The sequence below is a fragment of the Doryrhamphus excisus genome, linkage group LG16 (assembly GCF_037039965.1).
Source record: "Doryrhamphus excisus strain RoL-2023G ecotype Guam linkage group LG16, RoL_Dexc_Guam_v1.1, whole genome shotgun sequence".
Taxonomy (NCBI): domain Eukaryota; kingdom Metazoa; phylum Chordata; class Actinopteri; order Syngnathiformes; family Syngnathidae; genus Doryrhamphus; species Doryrhamphus excisus.
Genome location: NC_136372.1, coordinates 18,988,483 through 19,004,856, shown reverse-complemented (window position 1 = coordinate 19,004,856; position 16,374 = coordinate 18,988,483). Strand labels below are relative to the sequence as shown.

Below are 16,374 nucleotides of genomic sequence, written 5' to 3'. Positions count from 1 at the left end.
GGCTTTACAGATATATTGCTTTATGTTCGTGTGTGTGGGAAAACCTTGAACTCGGCCGTGGAAAATGATGAATAAGCACTGTAGTTATGAGTAGTATGAACGCAAGGCCGCAGTGTCAGTGCTTATTGTTGTGTCTTCCAGCGACAGAGGGGCCAAGAAAAACATTGATGAAAGGAAAGAACTTTTATCGTTGGTGTCTTTCCCAGCTGGGAGACCATCTGGTGCACAATTTTCTTCCAAATAAATTCTAGTTAATCTTGTGACTGAGCACTTCTGTGTTTCAACAGGATGTAATTCATGTAGCCCCCATCCAGGGTAAGGGTCCACGTTCAGGTGGTCCTCGGTTTCCGTGGTGATGAACACATTTCCATTGGTACCAACATGTTCGTTATGTCTCCCAATTAGCTGTGCGCCAGAGAAAAGGAAGGTCATCATCATGGAAGTAAAAATGAAGATTATAAAGAGCTCTCACACCACTGGTATATATTTTAGTCCCAACCGCTTGACTGTTGCAACCATCATTTAAGATAAAGCTATTTGATTGCTAGAGGGGTAATGGATTGGGTGTGCAGTAACAAGGAGATCATATATTTTAGACATTTTGATGCCCCCCTCTGAGTATGGGGATGTATCTACGGAAGTCCTACTTGTTAGCATCATGATGCTAACGTATGCTATATGTATACGTAACGATGCTCATGTATGAAGCACACGCCTGACGGAGGTGTTGCAGCTACAGACGATAAGCGTTCCCGTCTCTATGGTAAATGTGGAGGCCGCGTGGTCACCTGATCAGTACGTCAGTCTCGCAGTCCAGAGATCCGCGTTCGAATCTACATTTGGCACAAGGGGTTTCTCCTACACCTGTCAACCATTTTATAGAACCGAATCAAGATCATGCTGAGCTTTGATTGACGTTGCCCGAGGGATACTGCATTAATTTTAGTTCATGTTAGCATTAATGTTAATATTATTTTGGTTGTAGTTTGCATTGCAGAATCTGTTCAACTCTTCACCTCCTAATGTGTGAAGGCCAGCCCGTGTTATGTGTGCACAAAAGTGTATGTGTGCCTGGTGTGGCATTTTAATCCCTTTATGGGAGGGGATTAGAACTGCAAAGCATCACACGTGATCACAGGACAATGAAGACATTATTGTGGAATGACCATCGGCTTGCACCCCAAGTGCTTAGGAATCTTCCTGAGGTTATATCGGACGATTGCTGAATTATAGAGTTTCTTAAATTGTGCTGCCTGAGCACCCTGGTAAACGCTAACCTTTTTATTTATTGTTTACAATTTAGTGACTCATTTCCACCTTCAGCAATGGAATTACTTACCAGAGAAAGTGGTTACTGGCTTTTTTAAACCTTCATATACGCCCCTGGTCAAAATTGGGTCTTAAGGAGGTTCTAGGTAGAGCTTCAAAATGCAAAAAGAAGCTGCTGTTTGACACCCCTGCACAAGCTGAAGCTCCATTGTTCCATTGAAGGAAAAAGTAGCACCTTGTGGAAAACATGTCAGGTGGGATCTCCTGGTCATGCAAGTAACGTTCGAAGCCATCAGGACCATCGAGGTTCCAATAAAACTTTCTTCCACCTTTCAATGTCCCACATTTGTGGCGCTTGTGCAAATTCCAATATTGTGACGTTGAAGGAGACGAGAGATTTGAAGACGTTTTGTCAATCAGAAAAAAAAGTTCATTTGCACTTCCTGTCTTGCGCCTGGCCGAGCAACATCTCTAAGATTTTGGAGCTTAATAATTTGCCACATTTTTTTTCATTAGTGGCAACAACATTCATTCATTCATTCATTTTCTACCGCTTTTTCCTCACGAGGGTCACGGGGGGTGCTGGAGCCGTCTGCGTGCTAGCCACTAGACCGCCGTGCTGCGGCAACAACATTGCAATATTTGAAATAGTAATTATTTAGTTTACCCGTTAGTAAAAAGGAATACCCTGCGACCCTAAAGAGGATTTTTCTACTAAATTATTTCTTTTGGGATTCATCCTTTTGAGCTTGGGACTTAATGAGAGGAGTCATGTGAGAGGAAAGTAAACAGGCTACAAGTTGAAATAACCCAAATGTATCTGAAGTGTGAGTGGCTATAAATCACCTACGCCAATCCAATCCGTTGGCTCCAGCCGCACTTTAGTGGCCTGCACGTGATGTTTCAATCTCCCTGCTCTATTTAAAGCCCTGGCTCTGCCTTCTCTCCGGCTGTCATTCAAGTGGCTCAAATTTGGCCAGACAAGTGTGCAGGAATCTGAGCGTGTGTGTGTGTGTGTGTGTGTGTGTGTGTGCGCGCGTGCATTGCCCACGTCAATCAGTGAAATACACCAGACATTTCATTTCCATTTTCTGGCAGTTCCTGTCAATCCTGTCGAGTTTGAAACTTATTTACTAAAGACAACGTGTGCATGCAGTACAGTATGTGTTTTATTACATGCACATGTACAGGACATCCTTTTTTTGGTCTGTTGGCCAGCAAGGCGTGATTAGAGGGTGGCACCGCAGTGTTCCCCTCAGGCACAGCACGCCCTGTTATTTTCCCCGCCAGCCCATGCTCCCCATGGGGAGGGTGGGTCCGTGACCTCCCTCCCACGCACAACCACGGGAGAGGGAGGCACCCTTTTTAATTCCCCCCATCAGCGTTTAAGCCGGGTTCACAGGCCCCCCCGCAACCTCCAGCTTAACTTCTCATGAAGCAAAACTATCTGGAGTCTTTCCCCGCAAATGTGACAGAAAGAGCCCACAGTCTCATCCATGCCTGGACTGCATATGCTAACATTGGAAGACTTCAGACATGTTGACGTACACGTGGTGATAAACCCTTTTTCCCAGTAACCCTAACCCTAACCCTACTGAGCTCCAAGGTTCCCCGCTTATACTAAAGCATCATACTGGAACAAATGAAAAACTAAGTAAAAAGTGTTTTCCAGAAAAGGGTCATCTACTGAAATACTATTTCAAAGGTTCCAAAGCTGTTACCGTTACTGAGAGTAAAATGTTGGAGTGTGCCACAGATGTATTCTGGCACTCTTTCTTTGACTTTATCTGACCTTAACACTTGAACAGCAGTGCTCAATGCCAACATCTCCAACTTGCATGCGTCTCGGCGTCTTCCACACCGTCCTCCCCGCAACACTTTGTCATTCTCCACTAAGCACTGAAAGGCTTTAATGTTGTGGGGGGTTTTCCTGGTAAATAATACATTCATGACGGGGTTAGTGCACTATTAATTCAGTTATGTTGTTGGAACTTTTGTAGTTACCCTAACTAATTATACAACTACATCGATTTTTTACAGTAATTTGCCCAACACTTGTAGTGTATGTGCCACTATACAATACATTCAATATACCTGAGGATATAAACAATTCAAAAATCACCCTCCCAACAATCTGGTGTCTGTGTGTAAGCTGCTACTCTTTTCTGAAACTTTGAAACCTGCAGCTAAATTACAGCTAATTTATGGCTAAGTTCTTGTGTCTCGTGACATCTCCTTTACTTCAAAACCACTACTAATTAAATATTCATAAATATATACATAGAAATACTGTGCTGCTTGAGAGTCGGTGAGGAAACGGTGGTTCTCTCTTAACAAGTCATCAGTGCACTCACATCAAGCGTGCTAGCACATTGGAAATTGGGCACGAAACACATCACACCGCAACTTAAGACTCAAAATGTATACTTGAGAACTATACAAAAATGTACCAATATGAGTTTAAAAACAGCTAATAATTCAGAAGAAAACAACATGAAGGTATCACACATGTCAGACTCAAACAAAGAAAAACCACAGCGCAAGGTGGCAGGCTGTCTATTATGACGATGACGACATTGGCCAAGCGTGGGCGTGAGGGCAAGCGGGTCTTGGTGACGCCATCGTCATTTCCCCCTCCTGTTCTTGACAGCAATAATGGTCTTTCAAATGTTGGAGAATGAGACGACAACACAACTGCTGCAAGTCAATAATTGTGTGCAAACACTTAAGTCTCTTTCTTGTTCTTGAACTCCTGACAGACACGCTGAATACCACCATTAATCAAAGATCATTTATTTTAGAAGGCACCCTCTACTCAGAGGGAGGGAAGTTCAACCTGTCTTGTTATGACATAACACAGAAGAGGTGATCATGAGAAAGTATTCCCAAAGAGAAACAAGGCTGGTTTGCATTCCACTTATCTTATCAGGAATCACTCGGATCTGTTTTGTGTCCCGGAGCAGGCATTACACAACACATGGTAATCAATGGTCATTTTTACTCCACATTTGTGGGGCCTAGATGACGCCTCAGACAAGTAAAAATGCACGAATACTAAAACAATAATTAGCCTATGACATCAATGACTTGAAGGTACTTGAGATTTTCACTAAATGTGTGAGAAGTATTCAAAGTATTCAACGAGCATGATTGTGATGATGGCATTACCATGTTCTCTTGCAAGAGAACATGTTTTCTGTTTGAATCTGCCTCATTGAATGTGTGGATTATGTATTTCTCTTTCTGTGTGCATCGTATTGGTCAAGTGGAATAGATCGTTACATTGTTAAAATGGCATTTGAATTGGCAATGACTGAACTTTGCTAATTAATTGTAAGGACTCAAAATTGTCAAGCCTATGACTTCGGACTTGACTCAACCTATCTTGCCGTGACTTGAGACTTGACATGGACGGTAACACACATATATGTCACATAACACATATCGGTAACGGCTGATATCAGTATCGGAAATTGAGAGTTGGACATATTGCTTTGCGACAACAAAGTTAATATAAGACATCCCTAGTAAAGAAAATAAACACTTATCACATTTTGTGTTGTGTTTGTGTTGATTATGATTTATGAAATAGTGCCGAGTAGGACTCGGGTTGCTGTTTCTCCGTGTTTCGTGAAAGGGCATGGACGCGACGTATGGACAGACGTGCAGTTGGTAAAAGTAAACGTATTCCGTCCCCATGATGCCGAGGAGAATTTCCTCCGAACTGGCTTAATGCCTATCCAAACACCAGCCCCCCACCCCCACAACCACCGCCACCGTCTTACCGAACAACCCTGCATCCCCAAGCGTTTGAACGTCGAACGGCAAGTGTAGAATGATGGCGTTTGAGTAGGACACCATGTCCGTCTAAAGACCAAAGGAAGTGCTACGAGGGTCTTAAATAGGGGGTGGGAAACTTGGAGAAATGTGTATCTACAGCTGGGAGGCCAGCCTTCCTTTGGGACAATGTGAGGATATGAGTTTTCGATGACAAGCTCAGATAAGAGTTCTTATGTGTGGGAGTCCGAGGGGAGATCTTTTTGAAGGTCTTTTAAGAGGCTTTAAAAGTGAGCATATCTTTTAGTTTGAAGTGTGCTAACGATTTGCTTTGATGATCAATATCAATCACTGGGTGCGACATGAGGATGGGGTCTGAAAGCGTACATGTTTCCAACAGAGATATGAATGAGCGTCATATTGACAGGATGATCAGGATGATCAGGATGATCACAGCTGGAAGGGGAAGTGCTCGTGTGCCTGATGATCCACGACTGGGAGAATGGCAGCGTAGGTCAAAGTCCGAGCAGGAAATGAACAACACGGACAACAGTTTTCCATGTTTGTTGGTGATGGTTTCATTTGATGTGAACGTGCATCAGGTTACGGTGGAATACATCCCATAAATCAATTCACACTTCCACATGTCCAAAAGGAGTAGGAAGCAGCAAAGCTTATTGAACGTATTGAAGGTGATGCCATACGTGGTTACGGTCTTTCCAACCGTAATTAAGCGTAATATTGATCATCGATATAAGCATTCAAATAGTGATATATAATAACAATAAAGACAACATGACTGGTTGTCCCCCCCAGAACGCGCAGTCTAACTGCACCACATTGGGGATAAACGCTCCCACACTAATATACACACATAGCAACCCTAGCATGAAGGGAGTATGATGACGTCTGACAGTCCAGCAGGCCTATGCAGGCCTATGCAGGCCTATGCAGGCCTATGCAGGCCTATGCAGGCCTATGCAGGCCTTTACTGTACGTACCTGCCCTATTTCCTGCCTAATCATGGGAAATCAGCTCATCACTGCTCGGTCAGTCCATGTGTTTCCTGAAGGGCTTTCAATAACGCACACACATCCTTCTTGGGGCATTCTATCTGTTCCCAGAGACCACATCAAGGCTACAGACTGTCTTCCGAACAATGGGCTCAGGAATTTCACTCTGGACTCCAAAAAAGTCAGGTAGTGATTTAGATAGCTCTATCTCTGTGTCTAGACACACGAGGCACGTCGCTGGTATCACTTGATGGAACAATGCAGTCCTAATTGCCATTCAAGGGACTCTGAGCTCAACAACAAACACGGTGGGCAGACGGAATGACAACATTCTTTCAGGATATTTAGGGGTTGAACCCGGCTGTGATAGGCAGTGTTTGCGCTCTGCAATGTTTTAGATGGACCTAGTCCTTTTGGGAGGAGGTTAAAGATTCATTTAGTTAAAAATGGGGAGCGATTGGAGGACAGTAGCCCTTTACGGATTTTAACATCATTAGAGCCTAACCCTAACATATGAAATAACACCCCGATTGTCACCTTGACATTTGTATTACGCAGTGACATGAGTGACATTAGTAGGGAGTTACAGTGATTACAGAAGAGTTAATAGAATAATACAACAGTGCAGGAAATAGTTTCATACTCAAAATTGAATGCTTTGAATGAGAGAAAGAAACACATCTTGCATCGTGAGAGGACTTCAGAGCTCAAAACCAAAATCAACGAGTTCAAGAAACAACCTACCCTAATTTGTCAGACAGCACCAAACTGGCAAATAATAACTTCCTGTGAAAATGCTCGACAAGAAGTGTCACAACTTCCTTTCTTCCTCTTTTTATCTTGCCTGGAGGAATTCCAGTGGGCATTGTGGAAAATTCCACGTGATTGGGCAAGCAGGAGAGAAATGACATTACCCCTTTTGGGACTTCAGGCCGGGATTGAAAGGGTCTTTTACACGACGTTGGTTTCAACTCAATCACAAGGTGCATGCAGGGTCATTCTGCCTTCTTCTCCTCTTGGCTGAAACTTTTTAAAAATGTTTAAACATCAAAACTGCCCCCGTATCCTTTGGTTCTTCAGCATTCGGCCCCTGGGGGGTTGGTACTAGATTTATGGTCCGATTAGCAAATCAAGTAGGTCAAATATTTATGGAGCAGCACGGAGACAAAAACGCTATATGGGACAAAGTCTTGGGAGAATCACGACCAATGACCTCGGCACTTCATCCCGATTAATGACGCAGACTCCCTACATATGTCACCCAGACGGTTCTCTTGTAGACCAGAATACTTTTCTCCTAACAACACACACATGGCAGCGGGGGCGGTGGAAGCGAGAACAACTTGAGTCCCTGATGCTATGGTTGACTTCAAGCATCTGTCTCTGTTGGTTTTTCCCCAAAACTCTTCCTTTTCAATCAAAACCATCCCACCCAAGCTTGTAATTATGCGTTTGGTTATCAGGGGCGGCCTAAAAGCGGTGGAAAAAACCATGCATAGACATGTGACTCGACAGTGAGGAAGGGATTAGGAGATAATTGGCTTGAATTGATGCAAGACCAGGACACGGCGCCCTTTGCAGCGAGCATCAGGAGAAAAAACAAAGAATTTCACCAGCTAATCACGACTGCAACAGCAACCACGTGTCCAGACGAATGACATTGCCCTTTTGACAGCTCCTCAAAATAAACACCAGCGTGGACGCCAGATATCAACAAATATGGAACAGAGTATGATTACTTGGCGCTCCAAAGTTGGTTTTGGCTCCCTGGAAAGGGCAAACTGAACCAAAAACATGCAAGGTTACACCCCCAGGGGGCGAGCTGGAGACCATGTGTACAGTCAAATAGTTGACATAACTTCACGACTAAGCAACCGAGCCATGAGCGAGTAAATTGCTGGCGTCCCTGTGTCCCTAACCCAATGATATGTTTGGACGTGCCGCCATTACACGGCATTGTAGTGACTGCGGCTAATGGATTTCCATTTCCTGTGTCTCGACCTGCTTTCAACATACAAGACCAGTTAGAAGTTTGTAGCCACCTTGTAATTCAAAAGCATGAGAAAGTGTCTCTAAACTTTTGTACGTGCTACGTTGGTGTCCCCGCCCTAGAAGTCATGCAAAACACGACCCTTGCTGACCTGGACCCTCTCTCTAATATTTAGTGTCTGCTGACTTCCTGTTATTGCTGCAAGGTGGAGTGGAACCCGCTTATCTCAACGCTGCGCGCTCGGACCCAAACTAACCATCTCTTGCACGTTTACGCATGACTTTGACCAGAGACGTCCGTACACGGGGCTTTCAACCTTCCACTATGCTTAATATTTTGACCTAAGTTCTCATACACTGACCTTCGTGACCATGACCTTGGTCCACTTTAACACCCAACAAATGAGTCAGTTTGCCCATTATTGTGTCGTTACTTGCAATCGAGTCCCCAAAATCATTTGTGCCTGAAAGATACCCAACAAAGAACCTTTCACTGTAGCTCAAAATTAGGCCGCGCTATGAATACATTTGCCCTGAATGCTATGCTAATTAGCTGTTTTGTTCGTTTGTGTGGGAAATCCCTGCAACCACGCCTGCCATTACATCTTTTTGGACAAGCCGTCATGGGATCGACAGCAAAAATAGGATGAGAATCAAACAAAACAAAGAATAACCTTGCAACTGTAGCAAAATGAGTTGGGTAAAGGTTTGATAGTTGGAATATTTGTACAAATAAAAACTGGCAAAATGATGATTGTTATTTTTATGAGAATAAGTTGATACTATCAATATGCTTTGCAACTGATAAGACTTGCATTTCTATATGAGTTGGTTTCAAAAATACACATAAAACTGCTTCTCGGATTATTCAGTAATGACATAACTGGCGGAAAAAGGTGAGACACCCCTGTCCTAAGTCCTAAGGCAGCAACGTAGACCAGTATTTTACAAATGCTACTAGTCTGCTGCTAGAACTCAACCCCGCTTAGTCAGTTTGAATCAAGTTGAACAAGGCGGCTGTCCCGTTGTGTTTTCCTACGTGTAAACAGTGTGAGACTGTTTGAACATGCACACTAATTAAGTCTAATTTAGTGCACACAGAGGGCCGTGCGCGCCACCAGGCTGAGCTGGTTTTAATAGGTTGCAGGGGTTGGACGTGTGGGCGCCAATAAAAGCACCAACCCCACATGTTGAGCAATGCACCGCGTGTATATCTGGTTTATCAACACCAGGGCTGCCAGAGACCAACGACCCGCTCCGCTGCTTATTGTGCCGACCATCGCACTTTCACACGCATTTCTGTTGGCCGTCTTACGCTCCGGCCACAGGAAATGACATAGCCCGGGAAAAATGTCAGCAACTAAACACATCTTAAAATGGTTAGTGATTGAAAAGCGGAGAGGAAAAAGCAACCCATGAATTAAGAAAACATCCTTACATCATCTCGCTTCCGTGTAAGGTGATTCCACTGGAGAACATCAAAACCTTCTTTTCTTTTTTCGCCCATTTCACGGCTTTATATGAGAAACAGTGAAGAAACCAGATATGGAATAAGAATACCTTTGGTTTGACTTAAGTAGAGGGCCAGGCTGGCTGCAGGCATGCTGTGGGGGGGAGCCCAAGAGGCTGGCAGTTTCCCCTTCAGGGGCCCGTGAAGGGGCCCGTGAAGGGGCCCACAGCCCACAGCACACTCACAGAGTTTGCTCACAATGACGGCTTCCTGCTGGAGTCCGCGTGGAATAGCCTGAGGATGCCCTCAGGCTATTCTAACCCTAACCCTTACGTTTTTTGGAGTTAGACAAGAAAATATCAGGATCATGGCAGTGGAAATATTCCCATATTGTGTAGTAAAATAAGCGTGCAAACTGTGGCAACCCAATATGGCTTCCTTTTTAACTTATTGGCCTCCCTGGGTTCAGCTGCATTATTCCCAGAAAAGCTTTCCTGATAGGAAATCTGCCCTGACCAGTGTGTGTGTGTGTGTGTGTGTGTGTGTGTGTGTGTGTGTGTGTGTGTGTGTGTGTGTGTGTGTGTAGGAGTAGGGGATGCTGAAAGTTAAAGCTACTGACCAGACCACAAATATTTTTAACAAGCATTGCCCTCAAATGGCTTTGACATCAGATGGATTGACTCCAGGGATAACCTTCCTTTTTGGCTGATATCTGTCACATTTCCTGAATTTGTATGAGCCCGCTATTGTTTTTGTCCTTATCTGCAACCCCTGAGGATTTCATTCATTAGCTAACATGCTTGTGGATGTGATTCATCGCTTTGTTGTGCAGAAGGTAGCACAGCCGTCCCTCCCTGTTCTTCAAATGAAGCAGTTTCACTCTGTCATGCTGTTTCATGGTTGAGGTCATATTTATGTATTTTATTATGTCTACTGTATGGGTAATACCAGTGTAAAGGTGACTATTAAGGTGTTATTTTATGTCTAGAGGGCCCTAATAATGTTAAAGCACGTGTTTAGACGGTTTTCTATTTTGCCCAAAGCTCCTTTTTCTAAAGATGAAAAGCTCCATTTGGTATGGCCGAGAGGCCAAAACACACAGGACGTGGCCTTAAAAACACTAAGGAGGAGAAAATGTAAGAGAAATCCCACGGATGCTGCAGTTTCCCAACATTGTCAACACAATAAAGAAGCAGTTTTATGACTTTGTGACCGCAATCCCTCTGTAAAGCAGAGAAGGGCCAAGATCGGTCCACTTCTCATGATCCCTCCCACCCCCACCACACTGCCGGGCCTCCTCCCTTTTTCCTCTTTCTACAGTCTGTCTTCCAGGGTGAACTCATCCGAAATGCTGCATGAACAAAACATGCTTTCATTTCAAAGCTACCCCTTCAAATGTCAGCCCAGCAGTCAAGTGTGGGAAAAAATGCACAAGCAAGCTAGCGAGTGACCCCGACGTGACAACTGCATGCCGGGACACTAACGCTTTAGCTAACGCTTTATTCAGGCTGAGCATCACAGGATGTAGGAGTGGGGGCAAGGGTGAAGGGTTGATAGTTAAACTGCGGCAGACATTTGAGAAAGAATTGTTACAAAGACGCTATAGAGGAAAATATGAGCGCATCTGTTTGGCTGTGTGGCGTGGAGAGACACGTCAAAGTCAAAGTCATGTGGCATGACATCACAAGCTGACTTTGGAGGAAGCATGTCAGGCTTTGCTTGGGTTGCAGTTCATCATCATCACATTGAGGGCGCATGAAAAGCAACATACATTACTGTGCAAAGGTCTTAAGTTTTCGGGTGTACTCTGAGGTTGTGGAAAATGATGGATATTCGATACATCGATGCGTGGTGCGAGTGCATGGCTCATTCACTGGGTATGGATGCAATTGACGGGTGAAATCCAGATTCATCTCGATGCGTTTGTGGGTATCGGTAAAATCTGATGCAAGTGCCGTTTTATTACTGTTCAACTTCACCCCATATGCTGTTGCCCAGGTGCTTGAATGCACCATCATTCGCGTCTTGTATTGAATTGGGACGGAAGCCGTGCATGGACGTTTGTAGCAAGCAGCAGCAAGGAAGTTTCTATATTTAACAAATTTTGAAAAGGATATAAGTTGTTTTCCACTTTCTACTTGTCACTACTGCATTAGCCTTGCTGCTAGCTCATTCATATTAGCAGTATGTTTTGCAGACAGGAATATAAACAAACTTTAACTTTTTGTTGCTGCGTACTGTACTTTTTACAGCCGTAATTATTGTTTTACTGCACCACTGAACCAAAAACCTAACCCTAACGCTTACGTTTTATGTCAAAAATCATCGTCCTCAAACATTGGCATTTTATGCCATTTTTGGGTGCTTCCGGGGCCTTTGTTGAGTGTGTGTTAGGTTTCCCCATTTTTCTTACTATAAAAGTGCATTAGAAGCGAGTGGGTGGAGCTCTCTCACGCTTTTCTTCTGGTGGACTTTTCACTTCTAAAAACAAAGCCACTTATTTAGGGAGGTTGGAGGTCCTTGGATATATACGGCACCACGGGCCAATGGCACTCATGAATACATTTCAATGTCTACACTCAATCTATGCGAGTGATATCGGTATCGGCAGAACAAACCCCGATCGGAGCATCCACTCTTTTCCACAAGTCAGCTTCATCCAGACTCCAACTGTCCCAACGTGTTTGTCTTCTCTTGGTTCTTGTATGCATGGGGGGAGCGTTGAACGAATCGAAGCCTCTCCTTCCTTCTCCCCAAAGTCGGAGCTCAAACTGAGGTCACTGACCGCCACAGCTGCACTCGGACCAAAAGCTGACACAGGCGGTCTATTTCCAGGATTCCCATAAATCTCTGGGAGACGCGCTTTGTCACAGTTGAAATAGAACTTTGCTGTGTTTTTCTGGATGTCGGCGTCGGCTGTGTGTGATTGCACCAAATTCGCGAGACGAGGAGGATATCGTTGATGACGTTTGGCAGCGTTACAACAAACATCGGGGCGTATTCTTTTCACCCTAACCCGTGTGAACTGCCACTAAGCGGTTGCCCTGAAGGCAGCAGCGTGCTGGCCCGAATTTGCAGCCATGCTTGAATGACGAGAACAGTTTGCGGTGCTGAGTAGATTCCTGAAATAGTAAGCTCATTATATGATCTGTTTTGTCGCTGAAATGAATCTTTGACTGGGGGTGCATGGCTATACTATCTTCTATATCTACATCTATAGCTATATCTATATCTATATCTATGGTGTGTCATCCATTGTAGAGACATCCGTCCCGAATGAACGCAGAGTCAAATGTTCATCCGGGTGATGATGCAGGGGTGCCCAAAGTGAAAAGGCCCCCTCATCCGTTTCTTATGGGCCTGCTGCACGTTGCTAAAGTGGAAAAAATTGCCTCAGAGTCTGTGCAGGCGTCAACAAGTCAAACTGAGGACTTTTGTAACACCGTAAAGAATCCAATTCAAGACCCGTTTCACCTCCGCATGAGCAAAACAGACGCCTGCTACGCCGCTACGCCTGCTACGCCTGCTACGCCTGCTACGCCTGCTACGCCGCTACGCCGCTACGCCGCTACGCCTGCTACGCCGCTACGCCGCTACGCTATACTGTCTTCAAAAGTGGAAACATTTACAAGCAAGAATGAAGTTTATGCATTTGTTACAAATACTAATTAATATTAATTAATTAAGACCTTTCAAACTGTAATGAAGCTATTTTACGGGCTTTTTGGGAAATTTTACGACAGCAGTGACCACTTTTCCATAATAATAATAATAATAATAATAATATGGGTTCAGCACTTTGGTGTATACGTATATAAAATCTAACCTATGGACAATTTGGAGTCTCTATACATGTTTTTTGGATGTGGGGAGACGTACCTGGAGAAAAGCCACCCCAGCAGGGAAGAACACGGGCGGTCTGAGCGCCGGCAGTCATCAACATAGAAAGCCGGTCTATATTCAAAAGTCCAAACGGCATTAAACGTGTGAATGAGGGAAAGTGTGAATGCTTTGTTTTCTCCATGTGAAATCAAATCAGGCCTGAGGCTGAGTGAGGTGTGAATCTCGGTTTGAGGTGTGACTCTGCAACATGTTGGTCCTCACGACCCCTGCTTTAGATCCAAAGGTGGCCAGCGGGAACACAAGCAGAAGCGAGGGGCTTCCTCTCCGTAAGAATACAAACGTCACAGGAAAACACTCACTCAGAGCCGGGAGAGTCGTCCCCCGCCCTCCTCCGGGCAGACGGATGACTGGGTGTGCCTGCACCACTCACGCCGTGCTCCCAGCCTGGGGGCCAAAAGCAATGACGGAGAAGATCCCTCCTGTGGAACCAAAAAAAGTCCTGCCATCACGTCTTTGTGTGCCAACTAATCAGGGGACCCCATGCTGAGAGACTGTCACTGCGACACCGTGGGGGGTCAACCGCCATCCTGCTAACAGGCCTCCTGAAGAGCATGTCAACCCTGTTATCACTTGTGGGGGGGCAGGGGGTGAGTCAAGGGGCCCAATATGGAGGAGCAGCAGGTGTTGTTTAAATGTTTAGAAATACGAAGAAATAAGAAGTCCCAAGCGTGTCATTGACTAGTCCAGACTTCAGTTGGTCCACGTCATGGCGTGGTGACGCACTCCTCATGCCGCCGTGTGAGTCAGACCTGAGCCATGACCTCACCCGTGTTTTTCACAAGGATATCCCTGTCCTTTCCAGGCACAATGAGGCGGCTTCCTGTTTGGAGAAGCTTCACTGCAGCCTTCGCTCGCCCTTGTCCTCCACTTGCGTAACTTCCCCGTCCCTCTGAGTCCGACCCGCACCACGCCGGTGACTTTGTGTGACCTTCAGCTGTTGGCGACCATGGCCACTGTGCCGGGAAATGTGCTGCATTACAGTAAAAGGAAAGATGGCTACGGCATCTCATGAAAGTGACTACAGCACGCTTACCAATAAAGTTATACAATTCAAACATGGCTGACAACTAGCATATATGAGTAGAGGTCGGGGGGGGGCAAACACTTTTACTCCTGGGCCGCATTGAGTTAACTAAATTGTCCCGGCGGCCAGTAAGTACATTGATGCCTTGGTTCCTCAGCAAGTACATTGATGCCTTGGTTCCTCAGCAAGTACATTGGTGCCTTGGTTCCTCAGCAAGTACATTGGTGCCTTGGTTCCTCAGCAAGTACATTGGTGCCTTGGTTCCTCAGCAAGTACATTGGTGCCTTGGTTCCTCAGCAAGTACATTGGTGCCTTGGTTCCTCAGTAAGTACATTGATGCCTTGGTTCCTCAGCAAGTACATTGGTGCCTTGGTTCCTCAGCAAGTACATTGGTGCCTTGGTTCCTCAGCAAGTACATTGGTGCCTTGGTTCCTCAGCAAGTACATTGGTGCCTTGGTTCCTCAGCAAGTACATTGATGCCTTGGTTCCTCAGCAAGTACATTGGTGCCTTGGTTCCTCAGCAAGTACATTGGTGCCTTGGTTCCTCAGCAAGTACATTGATGCCTTGGTTCCTCAGTAAGTACATTGATGCCTTGGTTCCTCAGCAAGTACATTGGTGCCTTGGTTCCTCAGCAAGTACATTGATGCCTTGGTTCCTCAGCAAGTACATTGATGCCTTGGTTCCTCAGCAAGTACATTGGTGCCTTGGTTCCTCAGCAAGTACATTGGTGCCTTGGTTCCTCAGCAAGTACATTGGTGCCTTGGTTCCTCAGCAAGTACATTGGTGCCTTGGTTCCTCAGCAAGTACATTGGTGCCTTGGTTCCTCAGCAAGTACATTGGTGCCTTGGTTCCTCAGCAAGTACATTGGTGCCTTGGTTCCTCAGCAAGTACATTGGTGCCTTGGTTCCTCAGCAAGTACATTGGTGCCTTGGTTCCTCAGCAAGTACATTGGTGCCTTGGTTCCTCAGCAAGTACATTGGTGCCTTGGTTCCTCAGCAAGTACATTGGTGCCTTGGTTCCTCAGCAAGTACATTGGTGCCTTGGTTCCTCAGCAAGTACATTGGTGCCTTGGTTCCTCAGCAAGTACATTGGTGCCTTGGTTCCTCAGCAAGTACATTGGTGCCTTGGTTCCTCAGCAAGTACATTGGTGCCTTGGTTCCTCAGCAAGTACATTGGTGCCTTGGTTCCTCAGCAAGTACATTGGTGCCTTGGTTCCTCAGCAAGTACATTGGTGCCTTGGTTCCTCAGCAAGTACATTGGTGCCTACAAACTCAGGGAAAATATCGGTAAGAAATAGTACTGTTTACTTTGGTTTACTTATTTTGCATGACATACTTTTATTTCCTTTGTATGTTAAAAAAGTAATGGATTGGATTGTTTTGTTATTATTACACTGTCCTAATGTTACATGCATTATAGTCACATGATTCCAATTACGTTTATTGATCACGTTTTGTTTGCTGGGAATTTTGATGCCGTCTTTTATTCTGATTGTAAGCACGAAGACCAAATCCTAAACTCTTTCACTGATCGGTACCAGTATCGGCCACACGGGGCCGCTATTGAGCCACTCGGTGATTTCGGCAACCAACTGCTTTCGAGCTTTGAGAAAACAAGGGTGGTGGGGGTGGTGGTGGTGGGGGGGGATGTGAGAGGAAGAGGATGGCTGAAGGGAACCAGGCAGCACTGTGGAACAGCCCACTCCGGCGTGGACTGCTGCCCCGCAGTCATTCCCACTCATATCGACGTCGTGCGAGGAGCTCGTCGCAGTCATCTCACCCCTCACTCCCCCCCCCCCCTCCGCCGAGATCACTTCTCTACATTTCAAGCTTTTACTGGATGTCCTTTTTGTTACAGGTGCGTAGAAACTTTATGGCGGGGTTGGTAGTTTGACTTCGGATCCGTCACTCGCTCAGTTGATGCAAACCGGCTGACTTTAAGTATGAAA

At 45.3% G+C, this 16,374-nt stretch overlaps 1 protein-coding gene across 2 annotated transcripts in view; it reads left to right on the top strand.

Moving 5' to 3' along the window:
* Nucleotides 1–16,374, top strand: part of s1pr5a (sphingosine-1-phosphate receptor 5a) — a 29,565-nt gene that overhangs the window by 9,676 nt on the left and 3,515 nt on the right. Inside the window, exon 1 of one of the 2 annotated variants that reach the window (XM_058050073.2) lies at nucleotides 16,125–16,283. The exons of the other annotated variant lie outside the window; for it this stretch is intronic. The gene's annotated coding sequence lies outside the window, so the exon portion shown is untranslated. Of the gene's footprint in view, nucleotides 1–16,124; nucleotides 16,284–16,374 lie in introns of those variants that run through there. 2 annotated transcript variants of the gene reach the window in all.